The sequence below is a fragment of the Equus caballus genome, chromosome 1 (genome assembly GCF_041296265.1).
Source record: "Equus caballus isolate H_3958 breed thoroughbred chromosome 1, TB-T2T, whole genome shotgun sequence".
Taxonomy (NCBI): domain Eukaryota; kingdom Metazoa; phylum Chordata; class Mammalia; order Perissodactyla; family Equidae; genus Equus; species Equus caballus.
This window is the reverse complement of record NC_091684.1, coordinates 191,556,302-191,570,828: the sequence shown is the minus strand read 5'-3', so window position 1 is coordinate 191,570,828 and position 14,527 is coordinate 191,556,302. Positions and strand designations below refer to the sequence as shown.

The 14,527-nt window shown below is 35.3% G+C and overlaps 1 long non-coding RNA gene across 1 annotated transcript in view; it reads left to right on the top strand.

Annotated features, from left to right (window-relative positions):
- Positions 1-14,527, top strand: part of LOC138925202 (uncharacterized) — a 92,121-nt gene that overhangs the window by 793 nt on the left and 76,801 nt on the right. The window contains exon 2 of the long non-coding RNA XR_011441105.1: positions 240-328. This is a non-coding gene — a long non-coding RNA (uncharacterized lncRNA). The remainder of the gene's footprint in view (positions 1-239; positions 329-14,527) is intronic.

The following is a 14,527-nucleotide window of genomic DNA, read 5'->3' as shown; positions in this document are numbered from 1 at the left end:
GTAACGTGACAGAAAAATAAGAAAGGATACATATGATTCCCAGTTCTTATGTAAGCTGAGCCTCCTTCCTTTGGTCAAATATACACAATTTGATCTCAAAAAGCAGCATAAACAAGTCGCTTTCTAATTTAATACCACAAGGATAACATAATCTTTCATTTTAATGTTCTCTGTGTTAAATCTTAATGCCATCTGGTTTTTTAAAAGTAGAAATGTCATTGTTATTTGTTCTCTTACAGCTCCCCCCTGCAATGCAGCATTATCCGTGACTGATGCTTTCTTGCATCGTCGAGGATATTGCAGTTAGATGTAGCCCCGTGGCAAAGAGGTAATCATATTGATTTTTCACTGCTGCAGCAAACACTCTTGTGTCCAACTGCTAAGCTCTGGCAAAAAATAAATAAAACCACAACTATTAGATCTGCTATTGAAGCAGGATTTCAAGGGCCTCCAAATCATCCACTGCAAGGTCACTCCGGACAGTCTTGCCCCTGTAAGTGGGATGCGGTGGATAATATTCACGGCTCTCCAAACTCTCCACTCACTTGTTATTCTGGGCTATTTTCTTACTGACTATTTGTGTAGGTGTCAACACAAAATGTTAAGGAGTGGCTTGTTTTATAAATCAAGATATAAGCAATATGTTTTTGACTCTGAGTACTAGGGAAATAATTAGAGGTAATGAGGAAACTATGTATTAGTCCCCTTAAAATAGCAAAATGTTTTTAAAGCATTAATAAAATATAACTTTTAAGAAAGGAAGGACTTTTTCAAAATGTTTTAAGAAAGGCTTGTTTTAAGTGTAGTCAGTGAAGACGTTTTTTATTTGTTGATTCTAAATGTTTGCTTTTTGTTTTGTTTTCTGTTGTATTGCAGGTACTTTTGTTCAGAAATATAGTAGATAAAATCATTTGATTTCCCTTTGATTGAAAATTATGAAGTATTTCAGCAGTTACGCATTTGTTGAATTTAGTACATCTCTATTTAAGAAGAAATAGATTTTATAAATAATATTAGTCTGTTCAGTCCATAGTAGGAATATAAAATGATTTGAATTCTAAGGCCCTTAAAGTCCCTTTCATTCATTCATTCATTCATTCATTCATTCCCTGGTTCAAAATGTGCATATCGAATGCACAGGGTTCTCTATGTTGTCAAGGAGCATTGTGTATGTGAAGAATTGGACACAGAGAGAAATTAGTGCTGTATCAAGTCAGACTGCAGAATGGAGCCATGTCACGATGAGGAAAGATTGTCGCGTCCCTGTTTGACATCTTCTAGCTGTGTTCTGCTGCCGCTTCTAGTTCACTTTCCGTGTGAGATTCTCCAGGGCTTTCCGTGGTCTGGGCCCTGTTTACCTCTTGTTACTGCTACTGTCACAGTAATCCAGACAAACTGACCTTTCTTCTCTGTCTCCCCCTTGTCCTCCTCCTCGTTCTCATCCTCTTCCTCCCCTGCTTCCTCTTTCTCCTTTTTTCTCTTTCTCCTCCTACTTCTGCTCTAATCAAACATAACTCTTTAGTTTCTCGGGGAGGCATATCGCATGCATATTTACCTAGATGGATTACCCTTCTCATCCGTCTCTTCTCGTGGTTAGTAATCAAAAGAAGTGTCATCTTCCAAAGAGATTCTCTTAAATAGAGTCTTCTGCTCTCCATCATTATCACATTATCCCTTTGAATTTTCACTACAGCAGTTAAAATCCTATGAGAGGGTTTTTTCTTTTTTGCTATCTATCTACCTATCTATCTAACTATCTATCTATCTATCATCCATCTATCTATCTCTCTATCTCTACCAACTGTCAATTATCTGTTCCTCCACTGAAACATAAACTTTATAAGACAATATCCTGTCCAGAAGTCTACAACTATATCATGAGTACTTAGAACAGTGCTTGGCTCAGAGTAGGTAATCAATAAATATTGTTAAATGAATCAATATGTAACATTTATAAACAATGCTTTGTATTCTTAATGCCAATTATAGTACTTTTTAATTATAGAATATTAGTAATAAATTATTGAACTCACTTTCATAGTATACACGAAAGATGAGCCACCCTTTCAGATTTGATGGGCATATGACAGACAGATAAAAGGTACATAGACATGACAGGAAGATGAGGTAGCATGTGCAGAAATACAGAGCCACAAGCGATTTATATAACTTGAAGCTGTATGTTAACTTGATATGACTGGGGCATATAGCCCAATTTCAGGGTAGAACAGTGCTAGATAATGGACTTTGGTTTTAGAGAATTAGTTAGGGAAACAACGTAGAGGTTCTGAAATGCAATGAAGGTAAATTTGGATTTTGTCTGTTAGATTGCAAGAATTCATAAACAAGTAAAGAACACAGGAGAGTGATCAGGAGTTGTTATTTGTCTGTTTATTTAACTTTCTTCCGAGGGAGAAGCCTGAAAGATCATTCTACTGGTAGTGTAGAGGGAACGGGGGTAGAGAAATGGAGTAAAATTAGAAGTCTACTATGACAGTCAAAGGAAAAGACAGCAAAGGTCTAAATTAGGGCGTTGTTAGAAAGGAGGACTTGGATTTGAGAAATACTTCTAAGGAAATGTTAATAGGATATAGAGAAACTACTGTAATAATAGAGGGAGAAAGAGCCAAAGATGAAGCCCATGGATTTGATCATCACTGGGTAAATATGTTAGTAGTGAAAGGAAAATATTTAGAGGATAAAGAATAATGAATTTGATTTTGTCAATTTTGAGTTTGAGGACCTGTTGTCATCTGAAAATGAAGACCCCTAGGTAACCAGTAGGTCCTGGACACATTAGGAAATAGATTCCATGCAAAGAGGAACAGTGTCTGCTTTGACTCAATGTTGTTGACCCAGCGTCATGTATCCCTCCTGGAGTAGAATAGGGGTTCACTTAGTATTTTGGGGGCATAGTTAATTAATAGTAGATTTTACGGGGTAAAACTGATCACCTTTGCAGATCGTATAGAGTGAAAAAGGAAGAACCGTGTAAACCTTGAAAATGTCTGCATTTGTAAGTAGGTTCGCCATTGTCTCTCACCAATGGTAACTGTTGATCAAATACTTAGCAAAGATAAATTAAAGAAAGACTAACTTTAAGTTACTGTATGAACTTACTTTCTCAAAAAAATTTTAAAAAGTTTTTCTGCCTAAATTAAATATGTAAAATTTAATGGTATAAGTGAATTTAGTCAAATGTAACCATACAATATATAATTTATCATTCAGTTCTACATAGAAATTAAGAACACAGTTAACTATGTCTTAGCTCTAAATATTTCTGGATTATCTATGAATAAAATTACATTCTAATGAGGTAGAAAGATAAATCATTGGGTAACCAACACAAACAGATAGCAAAGAGGTGACTTTTTCAACTTTGTTACTTATATTTTAGAAGGAGCTGATTGCCCAAATGATGAGAATATTTTTTTATGTGAACATTCCTTTTTGATCCAGACATTTTCAACTGACTTAAATCATGGACAGAATGAACTCATATAGGTCTCTGAAAGAACACAAAAAATGAAAATACATAGAAATAATGCAAATATGATATCTATACTATGCAAATTTGATGTGAAAAATGAGATATTTCCCTCAACTTTTGGTCTACTTCTGTGCCCTGTATTAACAAATCTAATACTGAAAGGCAGTTTTATTCATGCAAGTCTGAAGAAATGCCAATGAGAAAATAAGAACTTTGTAACCCTCAGTCAGAAAAGAACTTCACAAACAGAAAGCTACAGGGTAAATTTCAATTGATGACCCTGGGTTGTGTTTTTCTTCTGTCACACAAAATCAAGAAAAGTGTTGCCAAAAGAGCATTTGGGATAAGAAAAAAAAACTCCAGACTTTCTTGCTCATTCCAAAATCTAATTCCTAATACCAGTCTGCACAACAAACAGTTGTTAGAAACTCATGATTTGTTGATTCAATTATCACTTTAGAAGCAGTAATCTACTAAACATTTGATTGAATTGAGGTAAAGCCCTGTAATACAGTGTCTGATTTTATTTCGTGCTTGCCAAGATTCAAATTTGCTTTGGATTCTAGGCAGATACAGTGTAAGAGTACAATTATACAATAGTTTTAAAATAAAAATATAAAAAAAAATTATACCAATGAAAAAGCAAAAAGAGCATCAAATTATAGCATCATTTAATCATATCTTTGGTCACTAAATTTCAATGAGTTAAAGCACTCAGTCTATTCTTTTCTTGAGTTTGTTTTATCTCAGGGAATGGGGAATAGCTTGGAAAATTTGTACAGATGGAAAGATTAAGCCTCAAAACATATCTTTTGGAGGAAGGAGTAGAAGGAACCACAGCTAATTAAAATTATACCAGTACCAACTACAAGGATAGATTGATGGATACGTTTATTTTTGTATAAACACAGAAAGAGTGAACATATCCTATCGTGAACAATTCGACTTCTAGAAATACTTGATAGAAATGAGTGCTTATGTGTACCAGGAAACATAACAAGAAAGATCATAAGGAAAAATGTTCACTGATAGTAGATTGGTTAAATATTGTGTGTTGTAATTACCAATGGAATACTATGTGGCAATAAATGTGAGTGAATAAAACAGTTATGTACAATAATATTGATGATTTTTATGGCATAAAGTTTAAAAATATGAGGCAGACATACAAAATAACATATTGTATTATTCCATTTATATAAAATTTTAAAACTAAGAAAACATTGGAAAATTTAAGAATAAATAATTGAATAGCACCTGCTATTGACTAAATGTTTATGTCTCCCCAAAATTCATATGTTGAAACCCTAATGAGTAATGTGCTGGTATTTGGAGATGGGGCCTTTGGGTGGTAATTGAGTCTTAGCAATGAAGCCCTCAGGAATGGGAGTAGTGTCCCTATAAGAAGAAATAACAGGGAGCTTACTCTCTGCCATGTGAGGATACGATGAGAAGACAGCTGTCTTGATCTTGATCTTAAACTCAGCCTTCAGAACTGTGAGAGAGAAATGTCTGTTGTTGAAGCCACCCAGTCTGTGTAATTTGTCCTAGCTGCCTGAGCAGCCTAATGCAGTTCCCTAAGATGCAAAACAAGGATTGCAATAAAGGTCAGTTAGGGGAGTTAATTTTAGGGGAGGAGCTAGTTATTAAGAAGAGGCACATCGTGGGAGGGCTTTTGGGATGCTGGCAATATTCTATTCCTTGATCCGTGTGGTAGTTATATAAGTGAATATTTTATGGTAGTTTGTTAAGCATCACATTTACAGTTTTATGTTCTCTTCAGCATTTGTGTTCATGTCACAAGAAGTCTGATTAAAAACAAAAAGAAATGCCATAAAGAGAACAAGAAAATAACTTCTAAGGGAATATTTAAGTGGGGGGGATGGTAAGTTCAAGGAAGGTTAAACTCAGATATGATAAAGTAGAACTGAGGATGACCTGGGCGGGTTTTCCATCTGTGGGCACGTTTGTCCTGCCTGGCTGTGCTCAGTGTATCACTTTGCTCAAAAGCTAGTGAGCTAAAATATAAAGAAACTAGGACTCCCAGGGTGCTAAATGCAGAGTTCTTGTAAGACTCACGGCTGGCAAATGTAAAACAAATTAGATACTTGCATAAAATTAGTGAGAAAAAGATAAAGAACTATAATAGGAAGGTAAAGGAAATTAATCAGAAGAGAAAAATTCCTGTTTCAAAAAAATTAACAATAAAGTTGAGTCAAAACTAATTAATGTAGTTTGCCTTTAAAATTAAGAGAGTAATTATAATGCCCTTAATTTAAATGTTTAAATATTTATGAGAAATTTCTAAGAATCTAATTATGTTCAAATACCAGGTTACATGTTTTTGCAAATATAAACTATTAATATTACAGATGTCACATGCTCAGCACTTCCTACATAACTGAATAGAGAGGGAAAAAACGTTGCAAGTTGATATTTACCGATATATTTTTTATTCTTCGTTATGAGAAAAATAATTTCTAGATTTCTTAGTGTTCGGCCTTATTTGTATTGTATGAGACAATCTACCAAAATAATTCCTGGAATGACTCTGAATAATGTGGCCATGTAAACAATTTTCCTCATTCTTTCTTACTTGTGTATTATTAAACTTACTAGTTAAGTAATTAGGGCTTCTAAATAGTATGTATACATGAAACTGTTAAGTGGCTTGCGACAGAAAAAGTATGATTAGGTAAAGCCAATGAGGTGTTTGTCTCCATAGCTAAAGGGAAGTGAAGAGTTTAGGCAATCACTTAATTCAAGCATTAAAACTGTTTTTGCTTCAATTGCTTAGGTAATCAAAAGCAAGCTACTGGGAAGTTTGCCTAAATTTTCTCAGCAGTTTCTTCCATCTTTAAGTGGATTTGGCCATAGAAATGTAATTTCTGAAGTTTATAGTGCTATTATTTATAGGGAAAGCAACGGAATTTGCTACCATCACCTCTCAAACATGGGGGTTACTGGATTCAATGAAAAAATGAAGGCTTTTCAAGCTTTATTTTGAATTATTCAAGTTATATCCTGCTCTTTGCCCTTACCGCTTGTCCCTCCCTTGTTCTTCTTGTCTCCTATCTCTTGTATTTCTAACACACACGCACACAACACACACATTTGCACACTACCCAACTTCTTCAAGAAGGTTAGTCATTAACATATGATGTGTTATCTCATGTTTGGAGGTATGCTCAGCTTTGTGGAAGAGTGCAAGTCTAGAGACAAGATGCCTGAAGAATCAAGAAATATTAGAGGGAGAACTCGTTGGAGTTACTCAGGAGGAGAAAGACCAGCAACTTTCAGACAATGGGTACCATGGCATGTTCAAGCATCAGTAAGGCATCCATTTTGGACAGAATAAAGCAATGCTTGCAGTGCAGGGGTAGACAGAATAAGATGGTGGGACGTCAAGCGATGATCACAGAGACAGATAGAAGCTTGTGAATGAACCGTGTGGACTTCCTGGTCTGTTTAATAGCTACCACTGAAGTTCTTCATGTGGGAAAGACGCATAACCAGAGTTCTGAGAGGATGACATAGACAGCAAGGAGAATGTACTAAAGTGGAGAGAATAGCAGGGAAACCAATCAGAAGATGGTTAAAAGGGCCTAAGCCTGAAATAAAGCAAGAGCAATAGGTGTAGAGCAGAGTACAGATTCTTAGAATAATTTTTAGAAATGATGGACATAAATTGTAACATGTTGGTTATAGGACATTATCTAGGGAGAGTGTACACAGTCATGTGTCACTTAATGACAGGGATACATTCTGAGAAATGCATTGTCAGGCAATTTTGTTGTTGTGTAAACATCATAGAGTGTACTTACACAAACCTAGATGGTGTAGCCTACTACACACTAGGCTGTATGGTACTAATCTTATGGGACCGCTGTCACATATGTCGTCCGTCATTGACCGTATGTGGCACAAGACTGTATAAGCAAGAAGAGAAGCAGAGCCAGGTCAAAATTCTTGGAATCAGACAATTGTAATGAGACAACAAACATGGAAATACTAGGGAAATAAACTGCTAATAGTTAGAGAAGAGAACCACAGGGAAATTCGAGCCTTTGCCTTTGAACTTTTTTTTGAAAGGTAGGCATAATTAAAAATATGTTGTTCAGCAATTGTAATCAATTCCTTTTCACTTGCTTCAACTCAGACATAACCAGTGAACAGATCAAATATCTAAATGTGGAATAAAACCTTTAAAAAGGTGAATTATTACCAGTTTTAAATGTATAAAATAGATAGGAACATTCATTTAATATTCACCTTTATTGGAACTTCTTGGAAAAACCAATCATAATTATTTTCTGTGGTTAGATTTTATAAAAAAGTTTTTGTAATATTCTGATGTAAGTGTATGTATTTTTTCAAAATTAAGCATTTCTAAATGTAGAGTTATCAGAGGAAAGACATAGTCTAATCTTTTTCATCTCAGTATGAGTGGAGCATAATTTGTCAACACTATGCAACAACTACGTATTCTTTCGTAGTTATATGGCTCCATTCCTATTTCTCTACCCTAGTGCTCATTGCAAGGTAGGATTTTTCTACACATTTATCTTGGCATCTTGGAAACCAGCACAGTGCCTGGTGCTTATGTCATATATTGAATAGCTAGAATATTAAAAATACCATGTTAACTATTTCACCAGACTATTAATGACTCTTAGGTAGTATACTATCAAAAACTCTCCTTGAGGCATTTAAAGTAATGCTATCTCTAACCTTCCTAATAGATTGCTTTTTAATGTTATTATTTTGAATTTGTGGTCTTTAAAGATTTTGTTTAGTCTTTTTACATTTAATAACAAGAATGAGAGTGTGGCTTGCCTAGTAACTAAGTTATTACTAGGTCCTCAGAGCCCAAGTTAATTCTAGACCTAATATGGTTATTATTTCGTAAACAGGAAGCGTCCCCCATTTTCATTTAATTCCTATGGTACCTGTACTGGAAAGCTTTCAATTATAAATAAAAGTTGCTGCTGATCAGAGCACAAACAACTTTGCCAGACAAATATTCAATAACAAATGAGTGACCCAATTGCTATCATAATTTCCCTAAGGAGCAACCCTTTCCATGAAGCTGGCCAGAGAGCGCTTGTCTTTTTCATGTTGCACCTACGTTCCATAGAAGCATATCGATTTCTATATTAACTCTCAGAGAGCCTGACCTTCTTCTAAGAGTGCACGTGTGTTTCCGTCTGAAGTGCCACTGAGAGGGGCTGTGCACTAACTTGAGTCATTTTCTCTGCTTCCTCTGGGCTCTCCTTGAGAATAAACACACATACATATTTATGATGTGGTTTCATTCATTTAAGGAGTCAAAAAGAGCTGCATAATAAAAGCAATGATGTGCTTTAAAAATGCACAGCAAATCTTATCGTCCTTAATATGGATGCAAGCTGTTAACCCTCAATCCCTAAAGTTTGATGGAAGCGGCCAGCTCTCCTCATCCTCGTAAGATAAGATATTTAACTTTATGCCTACTGACCCGGATTCAGGAACACAGGATGTAAGAAAGACGGCATTGAGATGGTCCTATGCTGTATTCAGCTCTGAATTCTGCAATTTTGTCTCTGACAGTTGTACATAGTGGCATATTTTCAGAAAGTATGGAAACTGAATCCATCCTTAGAAATGTGAACTTGCTCATCTTTATATTCAGTTTCCTTTCCTCTGTACTATGGCCCTTTGATTCTCTATGACAATCTCTTCATGCAATAAGTATACAATGACACCAAACACTCTCTCTGAAATCCTTAATCTCATGTAAGTAACTAAATCTAATTTAGTTTGAAAATTAATTATTGGAAAGTCTTATATGATTTCCTTCACAAAGTTATTTCACCTTAATACAAGCAAAGCCTTCCTAACAAAATAAACATAAATGGTTGAATTTCATTCTTCAGGGGCAGGCAGGCTACATTCTTTTTTTCAGTGAGCTACACTCAAATAACTACACATATTTGGACATACACCCTAATCGCCTCATTAGATCCCATTATCCCTCAGAATCTCTCCGACTTCAGAGAGGGCTCAATGCCTCTTCTAAGGGCTTTCACCTGATTAAGTCAGGACCATGAAAGTAATCTTTTTCATTAACCCAAAAATCAACTGATTTAAGATTCTAATTATGTCTGCAAAATCCCTCACATTTACCATATTCTACTGGCTGGAAGCAAATCACAGGTCTCACCCACGTTCAGGAGGAGGGCATTACCCAGAGGAAGAAGACCAGGAGATGGGGTCATTGAGTCATCTTAGATTAATGCCTACCACAGAGGCAGAGTCAACAGAACTTCCCAATAGAGTAGATAAATGGTTCAAAATAAGTAGAGGGTTAAAGGATAGCTCTTAGGTTTTTGCCTGAGCAAAAGGAGGGATGGTGAGTGATTTACTGAGATGGAATGACTAGGGGAAGGAAATGTAAATGTATCTAAAGGACTGAAGAAATTAAGTGATTTGTTTGGGGTATGTTAAGTTTAAAATATCAGTTAGATATCAAATTGGGATACTGAGCAGATTATCTACTATGCAAGTCTGGAGCTGAGAGGAGAGTTCAAAAGGAGAGCTATAAATTTGGGAGTATTCCAGCATAGACAATAGTTAAAGCCAAGTGTCTGGTTGAGCCCTCTGAAGGAAGGGTCAACTATAGAGAAAAGGACTTGGGTCCATGGTCTGAGGCACTCCAAGGTGTAGAGATCTGAAAGAGGAGGAGACAGAAACAGGGAAGAAAATTGGGCTGGGGCCTCCAGGGAATTCTGAGGAAGGTAATCACAATTGTATTCGAAGCCAAACAAATGAGGTTTTCAGCGTGGAATTAAGGGATCAACTCCTTCAACGGTTGTTGGGTGATCAAAAACAGTGGGGTTTTAATATTGCCGTTGGATCTAGCAAGCTTGTGGGTGATTGGTTATTGGAATTTGTGGGATGAAGGGCAGATGGACTGAATACAGTAGGGAGTGGGAGATGATGTCGTATAGATCTAGCGTAGAAAGTTTCTCTAATGACCTTCACTATAAAGGAGAGGTTGGGATCCAACGAGGTGTTTTTTATTTTCTTTTATTATTGTTTTTATATATGATCATTATGCCACATTTTTATCCTGTGGGAGTGAACTATTACAGATAAGAAAGAGTGTACTTCAAAAGAATAAGATTTACATAGTGAAGAGAAAATGGCATCCATTGCAAAACAGGAGAGTTATACTTTAGATAAGAACAAGTGAAATCATAGGGTAGGTCAACCATATGGCATAGATGAATAGACTAGAAGGCTTGGCAACAGGTACCAAGTAGGGTAGGCTGATTTGCACTCCTAGGAATGTGATGACAAATGATTAATAATTTGGCTTTCAGAGGATTATTTCCTATATCATGAAAATCTGCGCTTTCATAACTAGGAAGAGTACTATTATTTTTTACTTAATTATATTACAGCTTAAGGAAAATATTCTCTAGAAAAATGTTTTGGATTAAACCAGTCCTTTTTTTTTTGACTCTACTGGTACAAGCTCTGAGCCATCCTCTGCATCAGTGCACTTCAGACATAATATAATTCACCTACGGTATGCAAAGTGTTGTCTAGATTTTGCATAGAATACAAAAATGAGTAAATGTACGCCTTCTGATCTCATGTGAACACAATTTAATGGTGGAATAAAACACATGTAGTGACTTAATACAATCCAAATAAAGGGAATGTGTCTACAATAATTTTTGACAAATTTATCGCAGCTTTTATTTGCTATTTACTGCCTTCTTCGTTCTTTTCTTGTTACTACATATACATTTGTCTTCAATGAAATCCCAGAGTTATTTGCAAACTTTGATAGAGATTTCAATTTATATTGCTTGATTAAAAGAAGAATTACTATAAAGTATAAAGTAAGAATAAATCTAAAAATACATACCTCAAAATGATAGATAAAGCACACATGGGGAACTACATATGCTAATTGAATTTGCATAATCCTTTCCCAAATATTACATCCCAGAGTAACTGTAATTCCAAATATGTTAATAACTTTATCTTTTACTTGGAAGTCTGAAAGTAAAAACGTATTGTCAGCTTCATTATAAACCACATAGATAGTAACTTTCACGTTTACTATTTCACAGATATTTTTCCATATCATGTTATTATTTATTTCATCTGATTTTAAGCCACAGTAATATAATATGTTTAGATGTATGTTTAAACACTAAGATAAAATTACTAGATTTGATTTGGATGATTTGTTATTCCAGGTGAATAAATTTTTCAATTTTAATTGTTTCCTGAGAATCAGTTACATGGTGGATGAAATGAGAAAAAAATTAATATTTATGTTTGGCTTAATTTTCAGAGAGAAAGAGTTTCTGTTACCAACCTTTCTCTATTTATATTTTACATAATTAAAATGTTCCCTGCTCAGAGAACAAATTGAATCCCATTATTAAATTAAGCATCATGATGATGTGGAATTGAAAAAGAAGTGTCTACTGCCAGTGGGCATTTCAAATTTCTAAGTCCTGATGACATTCCAGATAGTAAAAGGATCTAAAATTAGAGCTATGGGGAAACAGTGTAATTCTGGCAAGTGTGACTCAAATTAACGTGTTCGTTTGCAAACTCTAAATAAACATATTTTATCAAATTTCATTTTTTTGTTCAAAATTGTGTTGTATTGAAACAATTGTCTAGTCAAAACCCAGCTAAGAGTCTACTGTGAAATTGCCAGTGAACTGAATGGCTCAGAATATGAGCCTCAGAACAGATACGAGAGGCACATGGCAATCACATAAGGAAGTTTGAATTTTAAAGTATGAGTGTGACTCTCCTAAAGTTTCCCAGGATTCTCTGCTCTGGGTGTGCTTGACTGATCTCAAATTACTCTAATCTTTTCTAAAGATTTTAGTACTTCATTCAGCAGATTGACCCAGAATGAAAATAGACAAAGTAATAAGTCCCTACATTTTCTGAGCTTCAGTCAAGCAGGAGAGAGGAGAAACTTTAGTCATTTTTAAATACATTCTTTAATCTCAAGTGGAGAGTCTTGGAAGTGCAATATTTCCAGGTCCATTCTAACTCTACAGATTATAATGTATGTTTATGGGTGCTGCAGCTCATAAATTATACTTTTATCCTTATCTTTCTTCAATAACTCCCAAAACAAAGTTTCCAAACTATTCATTTTTCCCATCTAACTGTGGCTAATAAATAGTGTAGAATCTTTTCCTCTATTATTGTTAAACATTCTATAAGGTAAAAATTTTAACATTTTTTTCTAATACTTACTCATAGTAAATATATCTTAGTGCCAATTTTTTGAGAAGAGTGTAATTAGATACTGTTAAAATCATCAGCCTGGAAGAAAAAAAAATCAAGCATGCTGTATGCTGTGTCCCTTTATTTAGAATTATTTATACATATTTTTCTTTATAAATAGCCACATTAATTTCATACATCTATTTCTTTGTATAGGTCAGTAGTTTGCTTCTCATAAGTATTTGATAAGCATCTAATCACTTCTGTTTCTCAAGAATTTAGTTGAAAACCAGTGCTGTCAGGATTAGGGTGAAGTTGAAGTATAAATGCTCGTGGAGACTAAGCATTTCCTTAGTGCTGAAGTCCCCCAGGAGTGACAGCACTGCAACAATCCGGCTCCAATCGCTCAAATCAAGCAGCCTCACACTTTCCTGAATCCATGTGACGTATTGATATCTATATGGCTTTATCACAAAGGGGCAGCCACTGGTCTGATAAAAAGGACAGACTTACTCAAAAAAAAGCCTCTATTGGAAACTTTTAAAGCATAGTAGTATCAACTTCTGTGGAAAAAAATCATCATTATATAATGAAACTTCTTCCTGTCATTTGCCTAAATGATTAAGGAAAACAGAAAACTTTTAAGGTCACTGTCTAATTTAATACTCAAAAATTCTATGTCTGCCTTAACAAATTATTGCTCATAAATTTGACTTTTATACACAAATAATGACTGTATTGGGCCATTATAATTAAGACACTTTAATTTTGAAATTCTGTATAGAATAGAGATGAGTGGCCCCATTACATAATATTCCTGTAAAAATACTGAACTTCTTTCACGGAATCATATAGTCTTATTTCCAGACTTGCTGTGGTGACCAGGCCACGTCCGCATCCTTAAAACACACAGCCTTGCCTGCATTGTCTTTAATCACAGTCCAGGGAATTTTTCTTTCAGTCTTCCCACAGCAACTTCAGACAGATCTCATAGCTTTCCAGATGCTTTCTGCTACACAAACTCTCCTATCTTTACCTTTTAAAAGCCAAAGACAAGTCTAAGTTCAAATTCTAATTTTGCATAGAGTTTAAATATCTGCCATCTCCCTAACTCAACTCTGACCCATGTGTCGTGGGTTAGATAGAAGTGAAGGGGACATGAAAGGTGGTGGAGGTGGTTGGCTTCCTTCCTTACTCTGACTTATATTAAATTACATTTTCCAGTCCTGGCAAATTCCACATCCCTTGACAGCAGTTGATGCCCTTTTCCTTGCCCTTTGTGCAGTTTCCACGGGGTCCCCTGATGTGGGAGCTGTGGACAGCAGAAAGGGGAAGTTTTAGATGCCATGGATGGCAGGGCTGGTGGCTTTGGGCGTGATCAGGTGCTTTACTCCGGCACGAGTTTGCTTATCCAACAAATAACTAAAATTAAAAACACTTCCTCTTGATAAGTACTTATTTTATAAAATGCTTTTTTCTACGAGAGAAATTTTTAACTGCTAATAGTATTGATGTTATTTCTTTAGAATGAATAAACTGACACTGTAAGTGAGCGTTTACCTCTTTCCTAAATTATATTGCAAAATATCACAGTAACTGGGAGACAATAGCTTAATGCTCCAATTGTTTCTCTGTAATTCTAGGTTCTCCCCAAGCAGAGGGAATTTTAGATCTCCCTGTCACGTTTGTGAATCAGAGAGCTAAAACAGCTTCAGGGACCCTGCAGGAAACTAGATGCAGCAGGTGAACAAAAAGACAATAGGGAGGGATAGGAATATG